The following is a 13,736-nucleotide window of genomic DNA, read 5'->3' as shown; positions in this document are numbered from 1 at the left end:
GGTAAACACTGAGCTGAATTCAAACTTCTAGCCTCACACCGCTCTGCAGAAAGAATGTTTTCAGTGAACGTCAGTACTCAACAGAAGCCTGATTTGACAATTGTCATAAAAGCCAGAGGTTGTTTCCGCCCAGTTTCGAACTGGGGACCTTTCGCGTATGAGGCGAACGTGATAACCACTACACTACGGAAACCTTCAGGCAAATCGAGCTGATAACCCTTTTTGATTGGGTGCCTGTCGACGATCATTGCTGGTGCGGCAGTGGATGCTATTATTTTCTCGCCAAAAGAAGAGCACTGTTTCTGCTCGGTTTCGAACCGAGGACCTTTCGCGTGTTAGGCGAACGTGATGACCACTACACTACAGAAACCCCACAAGCGCTTTTACCAGCGAAGTTAGGCCTGCAAGGATAAAACAAGGCGTACGCGTTGGTCAATCGAGCGGACAAAGCCAACTCAGCGTGACAAGCTCCCTGCAGGTATTAGGGCCAATTTACAATCCGGGCCCGACACAGCTGTACAGGTCCTTGCGAAATGTCCCCTTTCGTCACATTTGAAGCACCTGAATTCTGGGCGTTCCTTCATCACATTTTCTGAGCTCATGCATAGTCGACAGGTTTTTACCTGATTGGTGTGCATGACTCTAAAGTGCTGTGGCGCTTCCGCCGTCTCGATTTTGGTACTGTAAGGTAAGGAGACCATCTCTTCCGGAAATCTGTTTTTTACAAACCTTGTTCCATCTTCTATGTTTGTGCCAGGATACAATCTTCTTTTAATTTTAGATATGGGGAAAACTCCCCATCTCTCTAGCTTGCTTAAAATTTCTTCACTTGCTTGGTAAACAGGCAGATGCTTGAACGAAACAACATAGTCTCTGTTTTGTAACCTCCGTACTTCAGATTTCACTCCTTTAATTGTCAATCCATTGTCTATTAAAATTTCGGTGTCATCTTCAGTCTCCATTGTTACTTCATACTCCCTTTGTTTGTTTGGGTCTCACCGCCAGCATTCTTTCTTCTCCAATCAGCTCCGTGACTGCTTTGGTTATATCAAATCTTCTTGCATCTTTTACATTTTCTACTTCTACAGTTACTGTTGCTTCCTTTGTGCATACTCTTCTTTGTACCTCTTGCTTATCCTTACCTTTCTCACCTCTTCGTTGGCCGGGCTCTTCATTTTATTTATCTCTTTGTCTGTTGTCAAGTCCATTTTCTTTACCTCTCCGTCTATTATCCAGCCCATTTTCTTTATCCTTTCTTGCAAGTCCCTCCATTTCCATGTCGTTGCCGGGGAATCTGTCCATGATTAAAAATAAAACACACTACATAACCACCCTTCAGTCAGCAAAATGCTGCTGTTAGGTGGTTTTTAAAGACAAAAAGAAAACAAACAAACAAAAACACTCAAGGTCAATAAACAAAAAGGTAGACAAACAAAATGGGGAGAGCCTTTCTCTCCTTACTGCTGCCAACTCACTTCCTGTTTGCTCTATAGCCCCCTCAGGGTGGTGTGGCCGTAAGCAATGACAGCTGTCAAGTGTTGGCTATTGAAACTATGCGCAGCCCCAGGAGGCGAGCACAGATTAGCTGCCTGCAGCGCCAATGAGCTGGACAGCCGGAGCTGGGCAAGCTGTGAAGCACCAGATTCCATGTCACGGTACTGCGGTGTGGCTCCCAGGAGACAGCTCCTGCCAAGCTTGCATGTCAGGATGGCCGAGCGGTCTAAGGCGCTGCGTTCAGGTCGCAGTCTCCCCTGGAGGCGTGGGTTCGAATCCCAGTTCTGACAAACCGAGCCTGCGGCAGTGTGCTCAGGCTGAATTCTTTAACTCTCTGCCCCCATGTCCGAACGATACAGTAACACTGACAAAGTGCCGCATCACGCGGGCTTTAATGCAAGTGCACTGAAAGGGGATCAAAAGAATTGTCCTGGGATGGTGTTGCTTTTTAAGGTTTGCAGGGCATTTTTTTGGTCAAATCCTCGTACAACGTCAAGTCATGACATTTGACAGATCCATGCCCTTGTATCGTGGATCATCCAGTGAGCAGAGAGCCAATTGAGAATGTGCGTAAAAGCAAATCTGAATGTTTCCGCCCAGTTGCTAACAGGAGACCCTCCGCTTGTAAAGCCATCGTGATAACCACAGGAGCCTCCGGTTAGGGTGAGAGCACTGTCTTGTGGTGCCAGCGCAGAGAGACGGAAAGTCACTTTCCACAATGTTTTCATTCAATGTTCTACGCTGGTGGAATCACCTTCCCATTCCCACTCGGATTACGGATACACTGGTGTCCTTCAAACGACAGCTAACACCCATCTCTTCAGAGTACACCCGAACCCCGGTGAATATCCCTCTCTCTAAAGAAAACGAAACTCCTACTCCAGCACTAAATTCTCTGAGCACAAACAAATGACTTGGAATAAATAGCCCTTTTTCGTATGCATTGCCTCGTCTTGTTGAATACCTCCACTATTGTATGTCGCTTTGGACAAAAGTGTCCGCTAATTGTATGCTTCCGCCCAGTTTCGAACAGGAGACCTTTAGCGTGTAATGCAAACATGATAAACACTACACTACGGAAACCAATAGGCCAGTGCTGCTTCAAGTATTTATAGTCTTTTTTTATAGAGCTGTCTTGTACGGTCTGCACCGTGAAGGGCCAGCAAACGCATTGGCCACCTGCTCATGCACAACACAAAGCTAAAAGAAATCAGATTCTACGCAAGTTTGCGACACCGCGAGGGGCGGTAAACACTGAGCTGAATTCAAACTTCTAGCCTCACACCGCTCTGCAGAAAGAATGTTTTCAGTGAACGTCAGTACTCAACAGAAGCCTGATTTGACAATTGTCATAAAAGCCAGAGGTTGTTTCCGCCCAGTTTCGAACTGGGGACCTTTCGCGTGTGAGGCGAACGTGATAACCACTACACTACGGAAACCTTCAAGCAAATCGAGCTGATAACCCTTTTTGATTGGGTGCCTGTCGACGATCATTGCTGGTGCGGCAGTGGATGCTATTATTTTCTCGCCCAAAGAAGAGCACTGTTTCTGCTCGGTTTCGAACCGAGGACCTTTCGCGCGTTAGGCGAACGTGATGACCACTACACTACAGATACCCCACAAGCGCTTTCACCAGCGAAGTTAGGCCTGCAAGGATAAAACAAGGCGTACGCGTTGGTCAATCGAGCGGACAAAGCCAACTCAGCGTGACAAGCTCCCTGCAGGTATTAGGGCCAATTTACAATCCGGGCCCGACACAGCTGTACAGGTCCTTGCGAAATGTCCCCTTTCGTCACATTTGAAGCACCTGAATTCTGGGCGTTCCTTCATCACATTTTCTGAGCTCATGCATAGTCGACAGGTTTTTACCTGATTGGTGTGCATGACTCTAAAGTGCTGTGGCGCTTCCGCCGTCTCGATTTTGGTACTGTATGGTAAGGAGACCATCTCTTCCGGAAATCTGTTTTTTACAAACCTTGTTCCATCTTCTATGTTTGTGCCAGGATACAATCTTCTTTTAATTTTAGATATGGGGAAAACTCCCCATCTCTCTAGCTTGCTTAAAATTTCTTCACTTGCTTGGTAAACAGGCAGATGCTTGAACGAAACAACATAGTCTCTGTTTTGTAACCTCCGTACTTCAGATTTCACTCCTTTAATTGTCAATCCATTGTCTATTAAAATTTCGGTGTCATCTTCAGTCTCCATTGTTACTTCATACTCCCTTTGTTTGTTTGGGTCTCACCGCCAGCATTCTTCCTTCTCCAATCAGCTCCGTGACTGCTTTGGTTATATCAAATCTTCTTGCATCTTTTACATTTTCTACTTCTACAGTTACTGTTGCTTCCTTTGTGCATACTCTTCTTTGTACCTCTTGCTTATCCTTACCTTTCTCACCTCTTCGTTGGCCGGGCTCTTCATTTTATTTATCTCTTTGTCTGTTGTCAAGTCCATTTTCTTTACCTCTCCGTCTATTATCCAGCCCATTTTCTTTATCCTTTCTTGCAAGTCCCTCCATTTCCATGTCGTTGCCGGGGAATCTGTCCATGATTAAAAATAAAACACACTACATAACCACCCTTCAGTCAGCAAAATGCTGCTGTTAGGTGGTTTTTAAAGACAAAAAGAAAACAAACAAACAAAAACACTCAAGGTCAATAAACAAAAAGGTAGACAAACAAAATGGGGAGAGCCTTTCTCTCCTTACTGCTGCCAACTCACTTCCTGTTTGCTCTATAGCCCCCTCAGGGTGGTGTGGCCGTAAGCAATGACAGCTGTCAAGTGTTGGCTATTGAAACTATGCGCAGCCCCAGGAGGCGAGCACAGATTAGCTGCCTGCAGCGCCAATGAGCTGGACAGCCGCAGCTGGGCAAGCTGTGAAGCACCAGATTCCATGTCACGGTACTGCGGTGTGGCTCCCAGGAGACAGCTCCTGCCAAGCTTGCATGTCAGGATGGCCGAGCGGTCTAAGGCGCTGCGTTCAGGTCGCAGTCTCCCCTGGAGGCATGGGTTCGAATCCCACTTCTGACAAACTGAGCCTGCGGCAGTGCGCTCAGGCTGAATTCTTTAACTCTCTGCCCCCATGTCCGAACGATACAGTAACACTGACAAAGTGCCGCATCACGCGGGCTTTAATGCAAGTGCACTGAAAGGGGATCAAAAGAATTGTCCTGGGATGGTGTTGCTTTTTAAGGTTTGCAGGGCATTTTTTTGGTCAAATCCTCGTACAACGTCAAGTCATGACATTTGACAGATCCATGCCCTTGTATCGTGGATCATCCAGTGAGCAGAGAGCCAATTGAGAATGTGCGTAAAAGCAAATCTGAATGTTTCCGCCCAGTTGCTAACAGGAGACCCTCCGCTTGTAAAGCCATCGTGATAACCACAGGAGCCTCCGGTTAGGGTGAGAGCACTGTCTTGTGGTGCCAGCGCAGAGAGACGGAAAGTCACTTTCCACAATGTTTTCATTCAATGTTCTACGCTGGTGGAATCACCTTCCCATTCCCACTCGGATTACGGATACACCGGTGTCCTTCAAACGACAGCTAACACCCATCTCTTCAGAGTACACCCGAACCCCGGTGAATATCCCTCTCTCTAAAGAAAACGAAACTCCTACTCCAGCACTAAATTCTCTGAGCACAAACAAATTACTTGGAATAAATAGCCCTTTTTCGTATGCATTGCCTCGTCTTGTTGAATACCTCCACTTTTGTATGTCGCTTTGGACAAAAGTGTCCGCTAATTGTATGCTTCCGCCCAGTTTCGAACAGGAGACCTTTAGCGTGTAATGCAAACATGATAAACACTACACTACGGAAACCAATAGGCCAGTGCTGCTTCAAGTATTTATAGTCTTTTTTTATAGAGCTGTCTTGTACGGTCTGCACCGTGAAGGGCCAGCAAACGCACTGGCCACCTGCTCATGCACAAGTAAAGTAAAGAACTTTTATTGTCATTGTAGTTGTACAACGAAATTTGTTTGGTAACTCACAGAGACCAGCAGCAACATAAAAAGAGAGAAAAACAAACAATAGACATAATACTAAAATATAAGAGGCAAGATAAAGTATACTAAATGTAATAAGTCGCATAAAAACCAACAATAGACATAATACTAAAAATATAAGATGTAAGATAAAAATATACTAAATGTAATAGTCACAGTATTTACATTATGGCAAATGAGTGCAAACATGAATGTCCATAAAGTGTCTTTGTGCATTAGCAGCAGAACATCAGAAAGGTAGGGAGTGAGGGAGGGGGGGGGGGGGGGGGTGATTGTTAATGTGTACAAAGAGGAGGGGTGGCACAGGCTACAGCTCTGGGGAAGAAGCTGCTCTTTAGCCTGTTTGTGCGAGTCTTAATTGCTTTATATCTTTTCCCTGATGGGAGTAGTGCAAAAAGTTTGTGTCCTGGATGAGTAGGGTCCTTAATGATGTTGCTAGCTCTCCTCTGTAGGCGGCTAGCGTAGACTGTATCGAGGTTTGGGAGTTTAATTCCTATGATCCTCTGTGCAGTCTTAACAGTTCGGGATAGAGCTCTCCGGTTTTCCGCAGTGCAGCTTGTGTACCACACTGTGATGCAGTGACAGAGGATGCTCTCTATCGTGCTCCTGTAGAAATTTAGTAAGAGCTGGGTCGGTACTTTTGTTTTCTTGAGTTTTCTTAAGAAGAAAAGTCTCTGTTGAGCTTTCTTCACTAAGTGGGTGGTGTTAATGGTCCATGTGAGATCTTTTGTCAGATGTAGGCCTAGGAATTTGATGTTGTTTACCCTCTCAACTTCCTCGCCATTTATGTGGAGGGGGGTTGGTGGTGTCCTTTTTGCTCTTCTGTAGTCAACAACGATCTCTTTTGTTTTGGAGGTGTTCAGAACCAAATCGTTATTGACACACCAGTTGATTAGGTGTTGGACGTCCTCTCTGTAGTGAGACTCGTTGTTACCTGAGATTTGTCCTATTATTGTGGTGTCGTCAGCAAACTTCACTATAGTGTTGGAAGGGTGAATGGGTTTGCAGTCATGTGTGAATAGGGTGAAAAGTACTGGGCTGAGGACACAGCCCTGCGGTGCTCCTGTATTAATGGTGATGGTGGATGAGATGTGGTTGATTTTCAAAGTGTCCCTCCAGCCGTTGCTGATATCTGTACTTGGCTGCTTTAATGCCTTTCTTTAGATCTTTTCGGGCATTTCTGTAAGCATGCCTGTCCCCTGACCTGTAGGCAGCGTTCCTCACTCTCAGTAAAGAGCACACATTCCTGTCAAACCATGGTTTTTGATTCGGGAACACCACGCTGGTTTTGGTGGTTAGCACAGAGTCAGTACAGAAAGCAATATATGCTAAAACAGATGAACTATACTCCTCCAGATCTGTACTCGCAAACAAGTCCCAATCTGTGTTTTCAAAACAGTCTTGTAGGCGTGAAGAAGATTCCTCATTCCAAACTTGCACCATTTTTACAGTTGGCTTTGTTCTGCAGATCAACGGTCTATAGGACGGAGTCAAGTGTATGGAGATATGGTCTGATAAACCTAGATGAGGTGATGGGGCTGCTTTATAAGCTCCTGGGATATTGGTGTTGATCCAATATACTGTTGTCTCTGGTGGGAAAGTGTATGCTGGTGTGTAGTTTAGGCATGACCGTTTTTAAATCCACATGATTAAAGTCTCCTGCTACAATCACAGCTCCCTCTGGATATGCATTCAGCTGGCTGTTAATAGCTTTATGCAGTTCTTCTAGCGCTAGCTTAGCATTAGCCCGTGGTGGAATGTAAACAGCTGTGATAACAATAGCAGCAAACTCTCTTGGAGTGTAAAAAGGTCTGCATTTTAGTGACATGTATTCGATGTCAGGTGAACAGTGCGACCTAATAATGTCCGCTGATGTACACCAGTCATTATTTATGTATATACACACTCCGCCACCTTTGTTCTTACCGGAGTCGGACGTTCTATCTGCTCGGTATACGGAGCGCCCTGCTAGCTCGATCGCCGCATCGGGGACAGCGCTATCCAGCCAAGTCTCTGTGATTACCATCACACAGTTGTTCAGGCGATGTGAAATAATCCTTAGTCTTACTTCGTCCATCTTGTTCACGAGTGACCGGGAGTTCGTAAGAAAGAGACTCGGAAGTGCTGGTCTGTTTGGGTTAGCTTGTAGCCTAGCCCGTATGCCGGCTCTCTTTCCTCGTTTTTGCTTCCGGTCTCTTCGCCGTCTCCGGCGCTTTGCAGGCGGTATGATGAGCGTTCCACTGAGCTCCCCAGAGAGTAAGATCTCCGGTGGAATAGAACTGAAGTTTCCGGATGAGTAATTCTGACAACGGTTCCCTATTTTAAGTAGTTCGGCACGTCCATAGTGTAACTGTTTGCTTAGCGCCTGGCAGAGTAAACTTAGTAGACAAAAAAAAACAAAAACGCTGCTGTATATCTGGGAGCTCCGAGCCGCTGCGTCTGCACGCGCCGCCATCTTGAGCACAAACAGCTAAAAGCTAAAAGAAATCAGCACAAAGCTAAAAGAAATCAGATTCTACGCAAGTTTGCGATAAAAGGCGGTAAACACTGAGCTGAATTCAAACTTCTAGCCTCACACCGCTCTGCAGAAAGAATGTTTTCAGTGAACGTCAGTACTCAACAGAAGCCTGATTTGACAATTGTCATAAAAGCCAGAGGTTGTTTCCGCCCAGTTTCGAACTGGGCACCTTTCGCGTGTGAGGCGAACGTGATAACCACTACACTACGGAAACCTTCAGGCAAATCGAGCTGATAACCCTTTTTGATTGGGTGCCTGTCGACGATCATTGCTCGTGCGGCAGTGGATGCTATTATTTTCTCGCCAAAAGAAGAGCACTGTTTCTGCTCGGTTTCGAACCGAGGACCTTTCGCGTGTTAGGCGAACGTGATGACCACTACACTACAGAAACCCCACAAGCGCTTTCACCAGTGAAGTTAGGCCTGCAAGGATAAAACAAGGCGTACGCGTTGGTCAATCGAGCGGACAAAGCCAACTCAGCGTGACAAGCTCCCTGCAGGTATTAGGGCCAATTTACAATCCGGGCCCGACACAGCTGTACAGGTCCTTGCGAAATGTCCCCTTTCGTCACATTTGAAGCACCTGAATTCTGGGCGTTCCTTTATCACATTTTCTGAGCTCATGCATAGTCGACAGGTTTTTACCTGATTGGTGTGCATGACTCTAAAGTGCTGTGGCGCTTCCGCTGTCTCGATTTTGGTACTGTATGGTAAGGAGACCATCTCTTCCGGAAATCTGTTTTTTACAAACCTTGTTCCATCTTCTATGTTTGTGCCAGGATACAATCTTCTTTTAATTTTAGATATGGGGAAAACTCCCCATCTCTCTAGCTTGCTTAAAATTTCTTCATTTGCTAGGTAAACAGGCAGATGCTTGAACGAAACAACATAGTCTCTGTTTTGTAACCTCCGTACTTCAGATTTCACTCCTTTAATTGTCAATCCATTGTCTATTAAAATTTCGGTGTCATCTTCAGTCTCCATTGTTACTTCAGGTTTTTACCTGATTGGTGTGCATGACTCTAAAGTGCTGTGGCCCTTCCGCCTTCTTGATCACATGTTTTTGGATTTGTCAGGGAAACCAGAGCACCCAGAGGAAACCCACACGAACATGGGGAGAACATGCAAACTCCACACAGTAACACCAACTGACCCAGGTTAGGCTCGAACTAGTGACCTTCTTGCTGTGAGGCGAACATGCTACCCACTGCACCACCATGCAGCCACCATACACATTTTTTCCTAAAATGTATATATATTTTAAGTCTCAGCTCTGCAATTTAACTATTTTTGTGGCAAATATTTTTTCATTATCTTTCAAACAGTAGGCTGAAAAAAAACTAATTTTAGAATAACAATTAAATTGCCGGCAATGTGGTGGTGCTGAGGGTAGAACGTTCGCCTCACAGTAAGAAAGTCGTTGGTTTGAGCCTCAGCTAGGTCAGGTGGCATTTCTGTGTTGAGTTTGCATGTTCTCCCTGTGTTTGTGTGGGTGTCCTCTGGGTTCTCTGGTTTCCTCCACAAATCCAAAGACATGTGGTACAGGTAAATTGAGTAGGCTCAAATATATATATATGTGTGTGTTTGGATGTTTCCCAGTGATGCATTGCAGCTGGAAGGGCATCTGTTGTGTAAAACATGGATGGTGCTGGATAAGCTCTTGGGTAATTCCATTATAGCAACTCCAGACTAATAAAGGGACTAAGCTGAAAAGAAAATTAATGAATTTAGTCGGAATTTTTTTTTTTTTTGGCATTATAAGCTAAGCTTATTGTGCTGTAGGTTTTTGCTTCTACATTTTACCAACAGTAAACCGGAGCATTATTGAACAAAGAAACATACAAAAGAACTCTTCCTTTTCATTGATACAACCTTTATGCAAAAATCTCCAAAAATGAGGTCTCTACACTTTTGAGCGAACTCTGTTCATATTCCTGGTGTGAAGCTGATTCTGTTAAATTGCTCCCTGTTAGCAAAGTAAAGCTCTGCAATTGCAGCGAGCTGGGCCACTGCATTTTGAGAGACACCTTCTCTCTGGAACGCTCTGGTCATGGTTGCTCCACGTCTTGTCAGCTTCAAAAGCCTTTTGTAGCATGTATGACATCACAAACATTATTAGCTGAAAAACAATTTAAAACAATTAATACCTTCATGACCAAATAATTACAATGCAACCACCTATCGAAAGCCTAATGAGCACATAAAATTATATAAATAAGTATCAAATGCACATTTGTTTGTGTGTGTGTGTGTGTGTGAGTGAAAGACAGCATGTAGTAGTGTGTGTAAGAGAGAGAGCCAGTACATGTTTATGAGAAAGCATGTAGAAGTGTGTGTGTGAGAGAGAGGGCTTATATTTGTGAGTGAGAGCATGTACATGTGTCTGTGAGATGTCTATGTGTTTGTGTTGGCAACATTGTATCATTTACAGTCATGCTAAAAAAAGTATTTCTGAATTGAATTGAGATAGAATGTAGGTGTGTGTGAGAGAAATTTGATATGCCCTGAAAACTTATTTATTTACTTTTTGGTTTTATTTATTTAATAAATGTATATGGTATTTAAGCAAAGTTTTAGGGGAACTGGATATAATTATAAAGAATAATATTTTGTACATAATGTAATCAATTTTATTTAAAAATTTTATTTTAAATAATAATAGGCCTACACACACACACACACACACACACACAGTCTAAAAATTGAATATTAAGCATGTAATATACACCCAGTCTAAAGCATGAAGTTTCCAGAAGCACTTAAACTGCTCAAGGCTGGGCTAATGCTGAGGTTTCATCTTTGGGTAGAGACTCAATAATATCCATCTGCACAGTGTGACGTCACATTCGACCGGCGCGCGCGTGTGTGTGTGTGGCTTTTTTTCTGTGTTAGTGGGCGAGGCCGCAGGTTTCAAATCTCCCGGGTTTGCGCACGCAACTATTTGTGTTACGTAGATATGTCATCACAAAAGACCTAATGACTCGTTATCAAGACGACTCATTTGAAGCACTATGAGTCGACTCTTTTATAGATGAATCAACAGTTTTAAACACTGTACACTTACAGATTTAAGCCTTAGCTGGATATTTAACTTCACTTAAGAGCTGTTACACACTACATGAAGGGCATTTTCAAAAAACCATGATATGGGCTCTTTAACAAAATAAATACACTATTTAAATAAAATAGAAATCAACAAGTGAAATAGAAGAAACTGTAGAACTATTATGGTTATAAACTATATAAATACACACACATGTGAAGGTCCATCTAATAGTCCCATGACGGAACTAACAGCTAGGGTGAAGGTTAAATGCGTGTAAACCTTTTAGCACATGTGAAAAGAAATATTTTTGTTCGTTATAATTTATTTTAATTTGTTTCTAGCTCTGAATTTTATTTTGACTCCAATTTATAATAATTTTAGATTTAGATTAATCTAATTCAAGCTGATAACCTTGTAGGTTGTGATTAGGTCTAATTTAGATTGATTAACCTAATAAATCCTTATATTCAATTAATGTTTCATCGTTTACTCAAAGTTGCTTAGAGTCAGTATGGCTGGCCAGTTTCATCTGCTCACGGACACATCTTCTCCAGTTCCGATTCTTAGCAGATATGCTAATTTCCTTTAAGTAATAATAGGCCGCCCCATGCTTGCACATACTTAAAGAAAGTTTGATTTAGCTCCTAGATTATATCATACCCCTAGATGATATCATCAGTGATTGTCAGAAATCAACAAGTCTCTAATTCTGTGCCTATGCTCCATCCATTGCGCCTGAATGTATGACTAATCCTGGTTGTAGGCTGCGGAAACATCAGCCTAAACAGTCTACTACATTTAAATGATTTCAGGAGATATTAGAGTTAAACAAGAATTTTACATTTATTTGTCAGGAAAAGATTTTCCATTCCAGTTCACATAATTAAACAAAATAAGCCAATCAAGATTGTACAACATCAATTACTCAACGATACATTTAAGAGTTAAAGAGGAATACCTGACCATGTAGAAATACATTGCAGCATATAAGTCCTGATGCAGAGCTCAGAGACTCACAATCTGCAATGGGGTATCCAGTTTACAGGATCCCACTGACACTTCTGCACCCTTTGCCTAAATACTCAAATCGTCATAAATTCAAGACAATAAAAGCTTCACCAAGACTCTTGCCTGGTCATGAGTTGATGCGAAGACCATTTTCCCTGAAGTGGAGCATCTGTCAAAAATATTTTCAAAGTCAAAACCCAAATAACTGATATAAAGGAGATTGTAAAATATTACAGTGAAATTAAGACCACTTTACCAATCACACAGAGACATTTAAAATCACACCAAACATGAATATAAAGCCACAAGATACACCATATTAAAAACTTAAACATTCTGTGTGGAACGTGAGTGAGCTGCTCTGGTGGAGAAGGTAAAGTCCAGGGCAAAGAGGGGGGCTCAGGATGCATGATCGAGACAACCTGAACAACTGGTTTTCTAGCTGATCTTCTTCTCACATTGGAAAGAGTATTGTTTTAGTGCCTGACAATTCTCATGGTCTTGTCTCGTGTGGAGTTCCATAACAGTTTGCAGATTTGAATATTATGGAGAGATTTAGCCATCCTTACATTATTATGTGCATATCTGATCTTAAACTGTAGCTCCACTGTACACTGCAACGGGAACCTCAGTCAATAATATTTATGTAAAACTGAATTTTTGTTGCATCATATGATCATATTTTAAACTTTTCATAAAATCATCAATCAATGTGTACCTAAAAAGCATTTTCTAAGAAATAAAAAAAGTTCTGTCCTATTGTCACTAAGTTATTGTTACTTTTTTTCTACTGGATATGTGGTTTATATCTAGTATATATCTATTGATTTGTCTATTTGCTGGCTTGCTATCAGAAAACATACACTAAGCTAGGCGATAGATTAACTAAATTCTACAATTACAAGTGATTTGTAATTTGTTCATTTATACCCCATTTTTGTTTAATAATGTTTTTCTATGCAGACTTTATGTATTAGTCTAATATTTGTATAAAGAAAGTTTGCATTTGCATTTACTCATTTAGCATCTTTTATCCTGCGACCAAAAACTAATGACACGAAGAAACAGACTCAGCCTACCAAAAATTCAGAGCTTGTGTTTTTTAATTGCTAACAAACCTTAAGCCAAGTCCAACAAGTAAACCACACAATGTTGTTTTAAAGCTTATTTAATTTAATTAATTTTTTTTTTTAAATGCACTGTTCTATTCTCAAGTCAAGTTGTTAAGCTCATTAGGCTCTGTGGCTTTTGCATTTTTTATATGTATTATCTTTCACTTAAAATGCTGTTTCATAAGGACATCTATTGGGAAGAGTTGCCATATTTGATATAAAGCTTTTATGGCACAAACGTGTAATTTAATTTAAAGCTTACTTCTTTTTATTTATTAAAAAGCCTAGCTTGATGTGCATTATTGTTTTTCTTTTGATTATTGTAGTGTTGTGATTGTAATCTTATTTGTTATAAAAGCTTTTCTGGTATAATAATAATAATAATAATAATAATAAAACAATAAACAACAATTAAACAGTGTTTAAGTGTCTAATCCCTGCAGCATCATATGTTACAAAACTATTCACAAAGACAATTTGATTTATTAAATAATTCATCTCTTATGCTTTCTTTCACATTATGTGAAAAGAATGAATGACTCGGATGAAC

The 13,736-nt window shown here is 42.0% G+C and overlaps 1 protein-coding gene and 5 non-coding genes across 6 annotated transcripts in view; 1 reads left to right on the top strand and 5 right to left on the bottom strand.

The window, feature by feature from the left end:
* LOC101884655 (uncharacterized) overlaps window positions 1-13,736 on the top strand; it is a 110,085-nt gene that overhangs the window by 90,824 nt on the left and 5,525 nt on the right. The window lies entirely within an intron of this gene.
* On the bottom strand, window positions 121-193 carry trnam-cau (transfer RNA methionine (anticodon CAU)). Its single transcript has one exon. It is a non-coding gene; the product is annotated as a tRNA-Met (tRNA).
* trnav-aac (transfer RNA valine (anticodon AAC)) lies at window positions 298-370 on the bottom strand. Its single transcript has one exon. It is a non-coding gene; the product is annotated as a tRNA-Val (tRNA).
* Window positions 2,861-2,933, bottom strand: trnav-cac (transfer RNA valine (anticodon CAC)). Its single transcript has one exon. It is a non-coding gene; the product is annotated as a tRNA-Val (tRNA).
* trnav-cac (transfer RNA valine (anticodon CAC)) lies at window positions 8,163-8,235 on the bottom strand. The gene has a single exon. It is a non-coding gene; the product is annotated as a tRNA-Val (tRNA).
* On the bottom strand, window positions 8,340-8,412 carry trnav-aac (transfer RNA valine (anticodon AAC)). The gene has a single exon. It is a non-coding gene; the product is annotated as a tRNA-Val (tRNA).

Source organism: Danio rerio, chromosome 4 (assembly GCF_052040795.2).
Source record: "Danio rerio strain M-AB ecotype USA chromosome 4, GRCz13ab, whole genome shotgun sequence".
NCBI lineage: Eukaryota > Metazoa > Chordata > Actinopteri > Cypriniformes > Danionidae > Danio > Danio rerio.
This window is presented reverse-complemented; position numbering and strand designations above follow the sequence as displayed.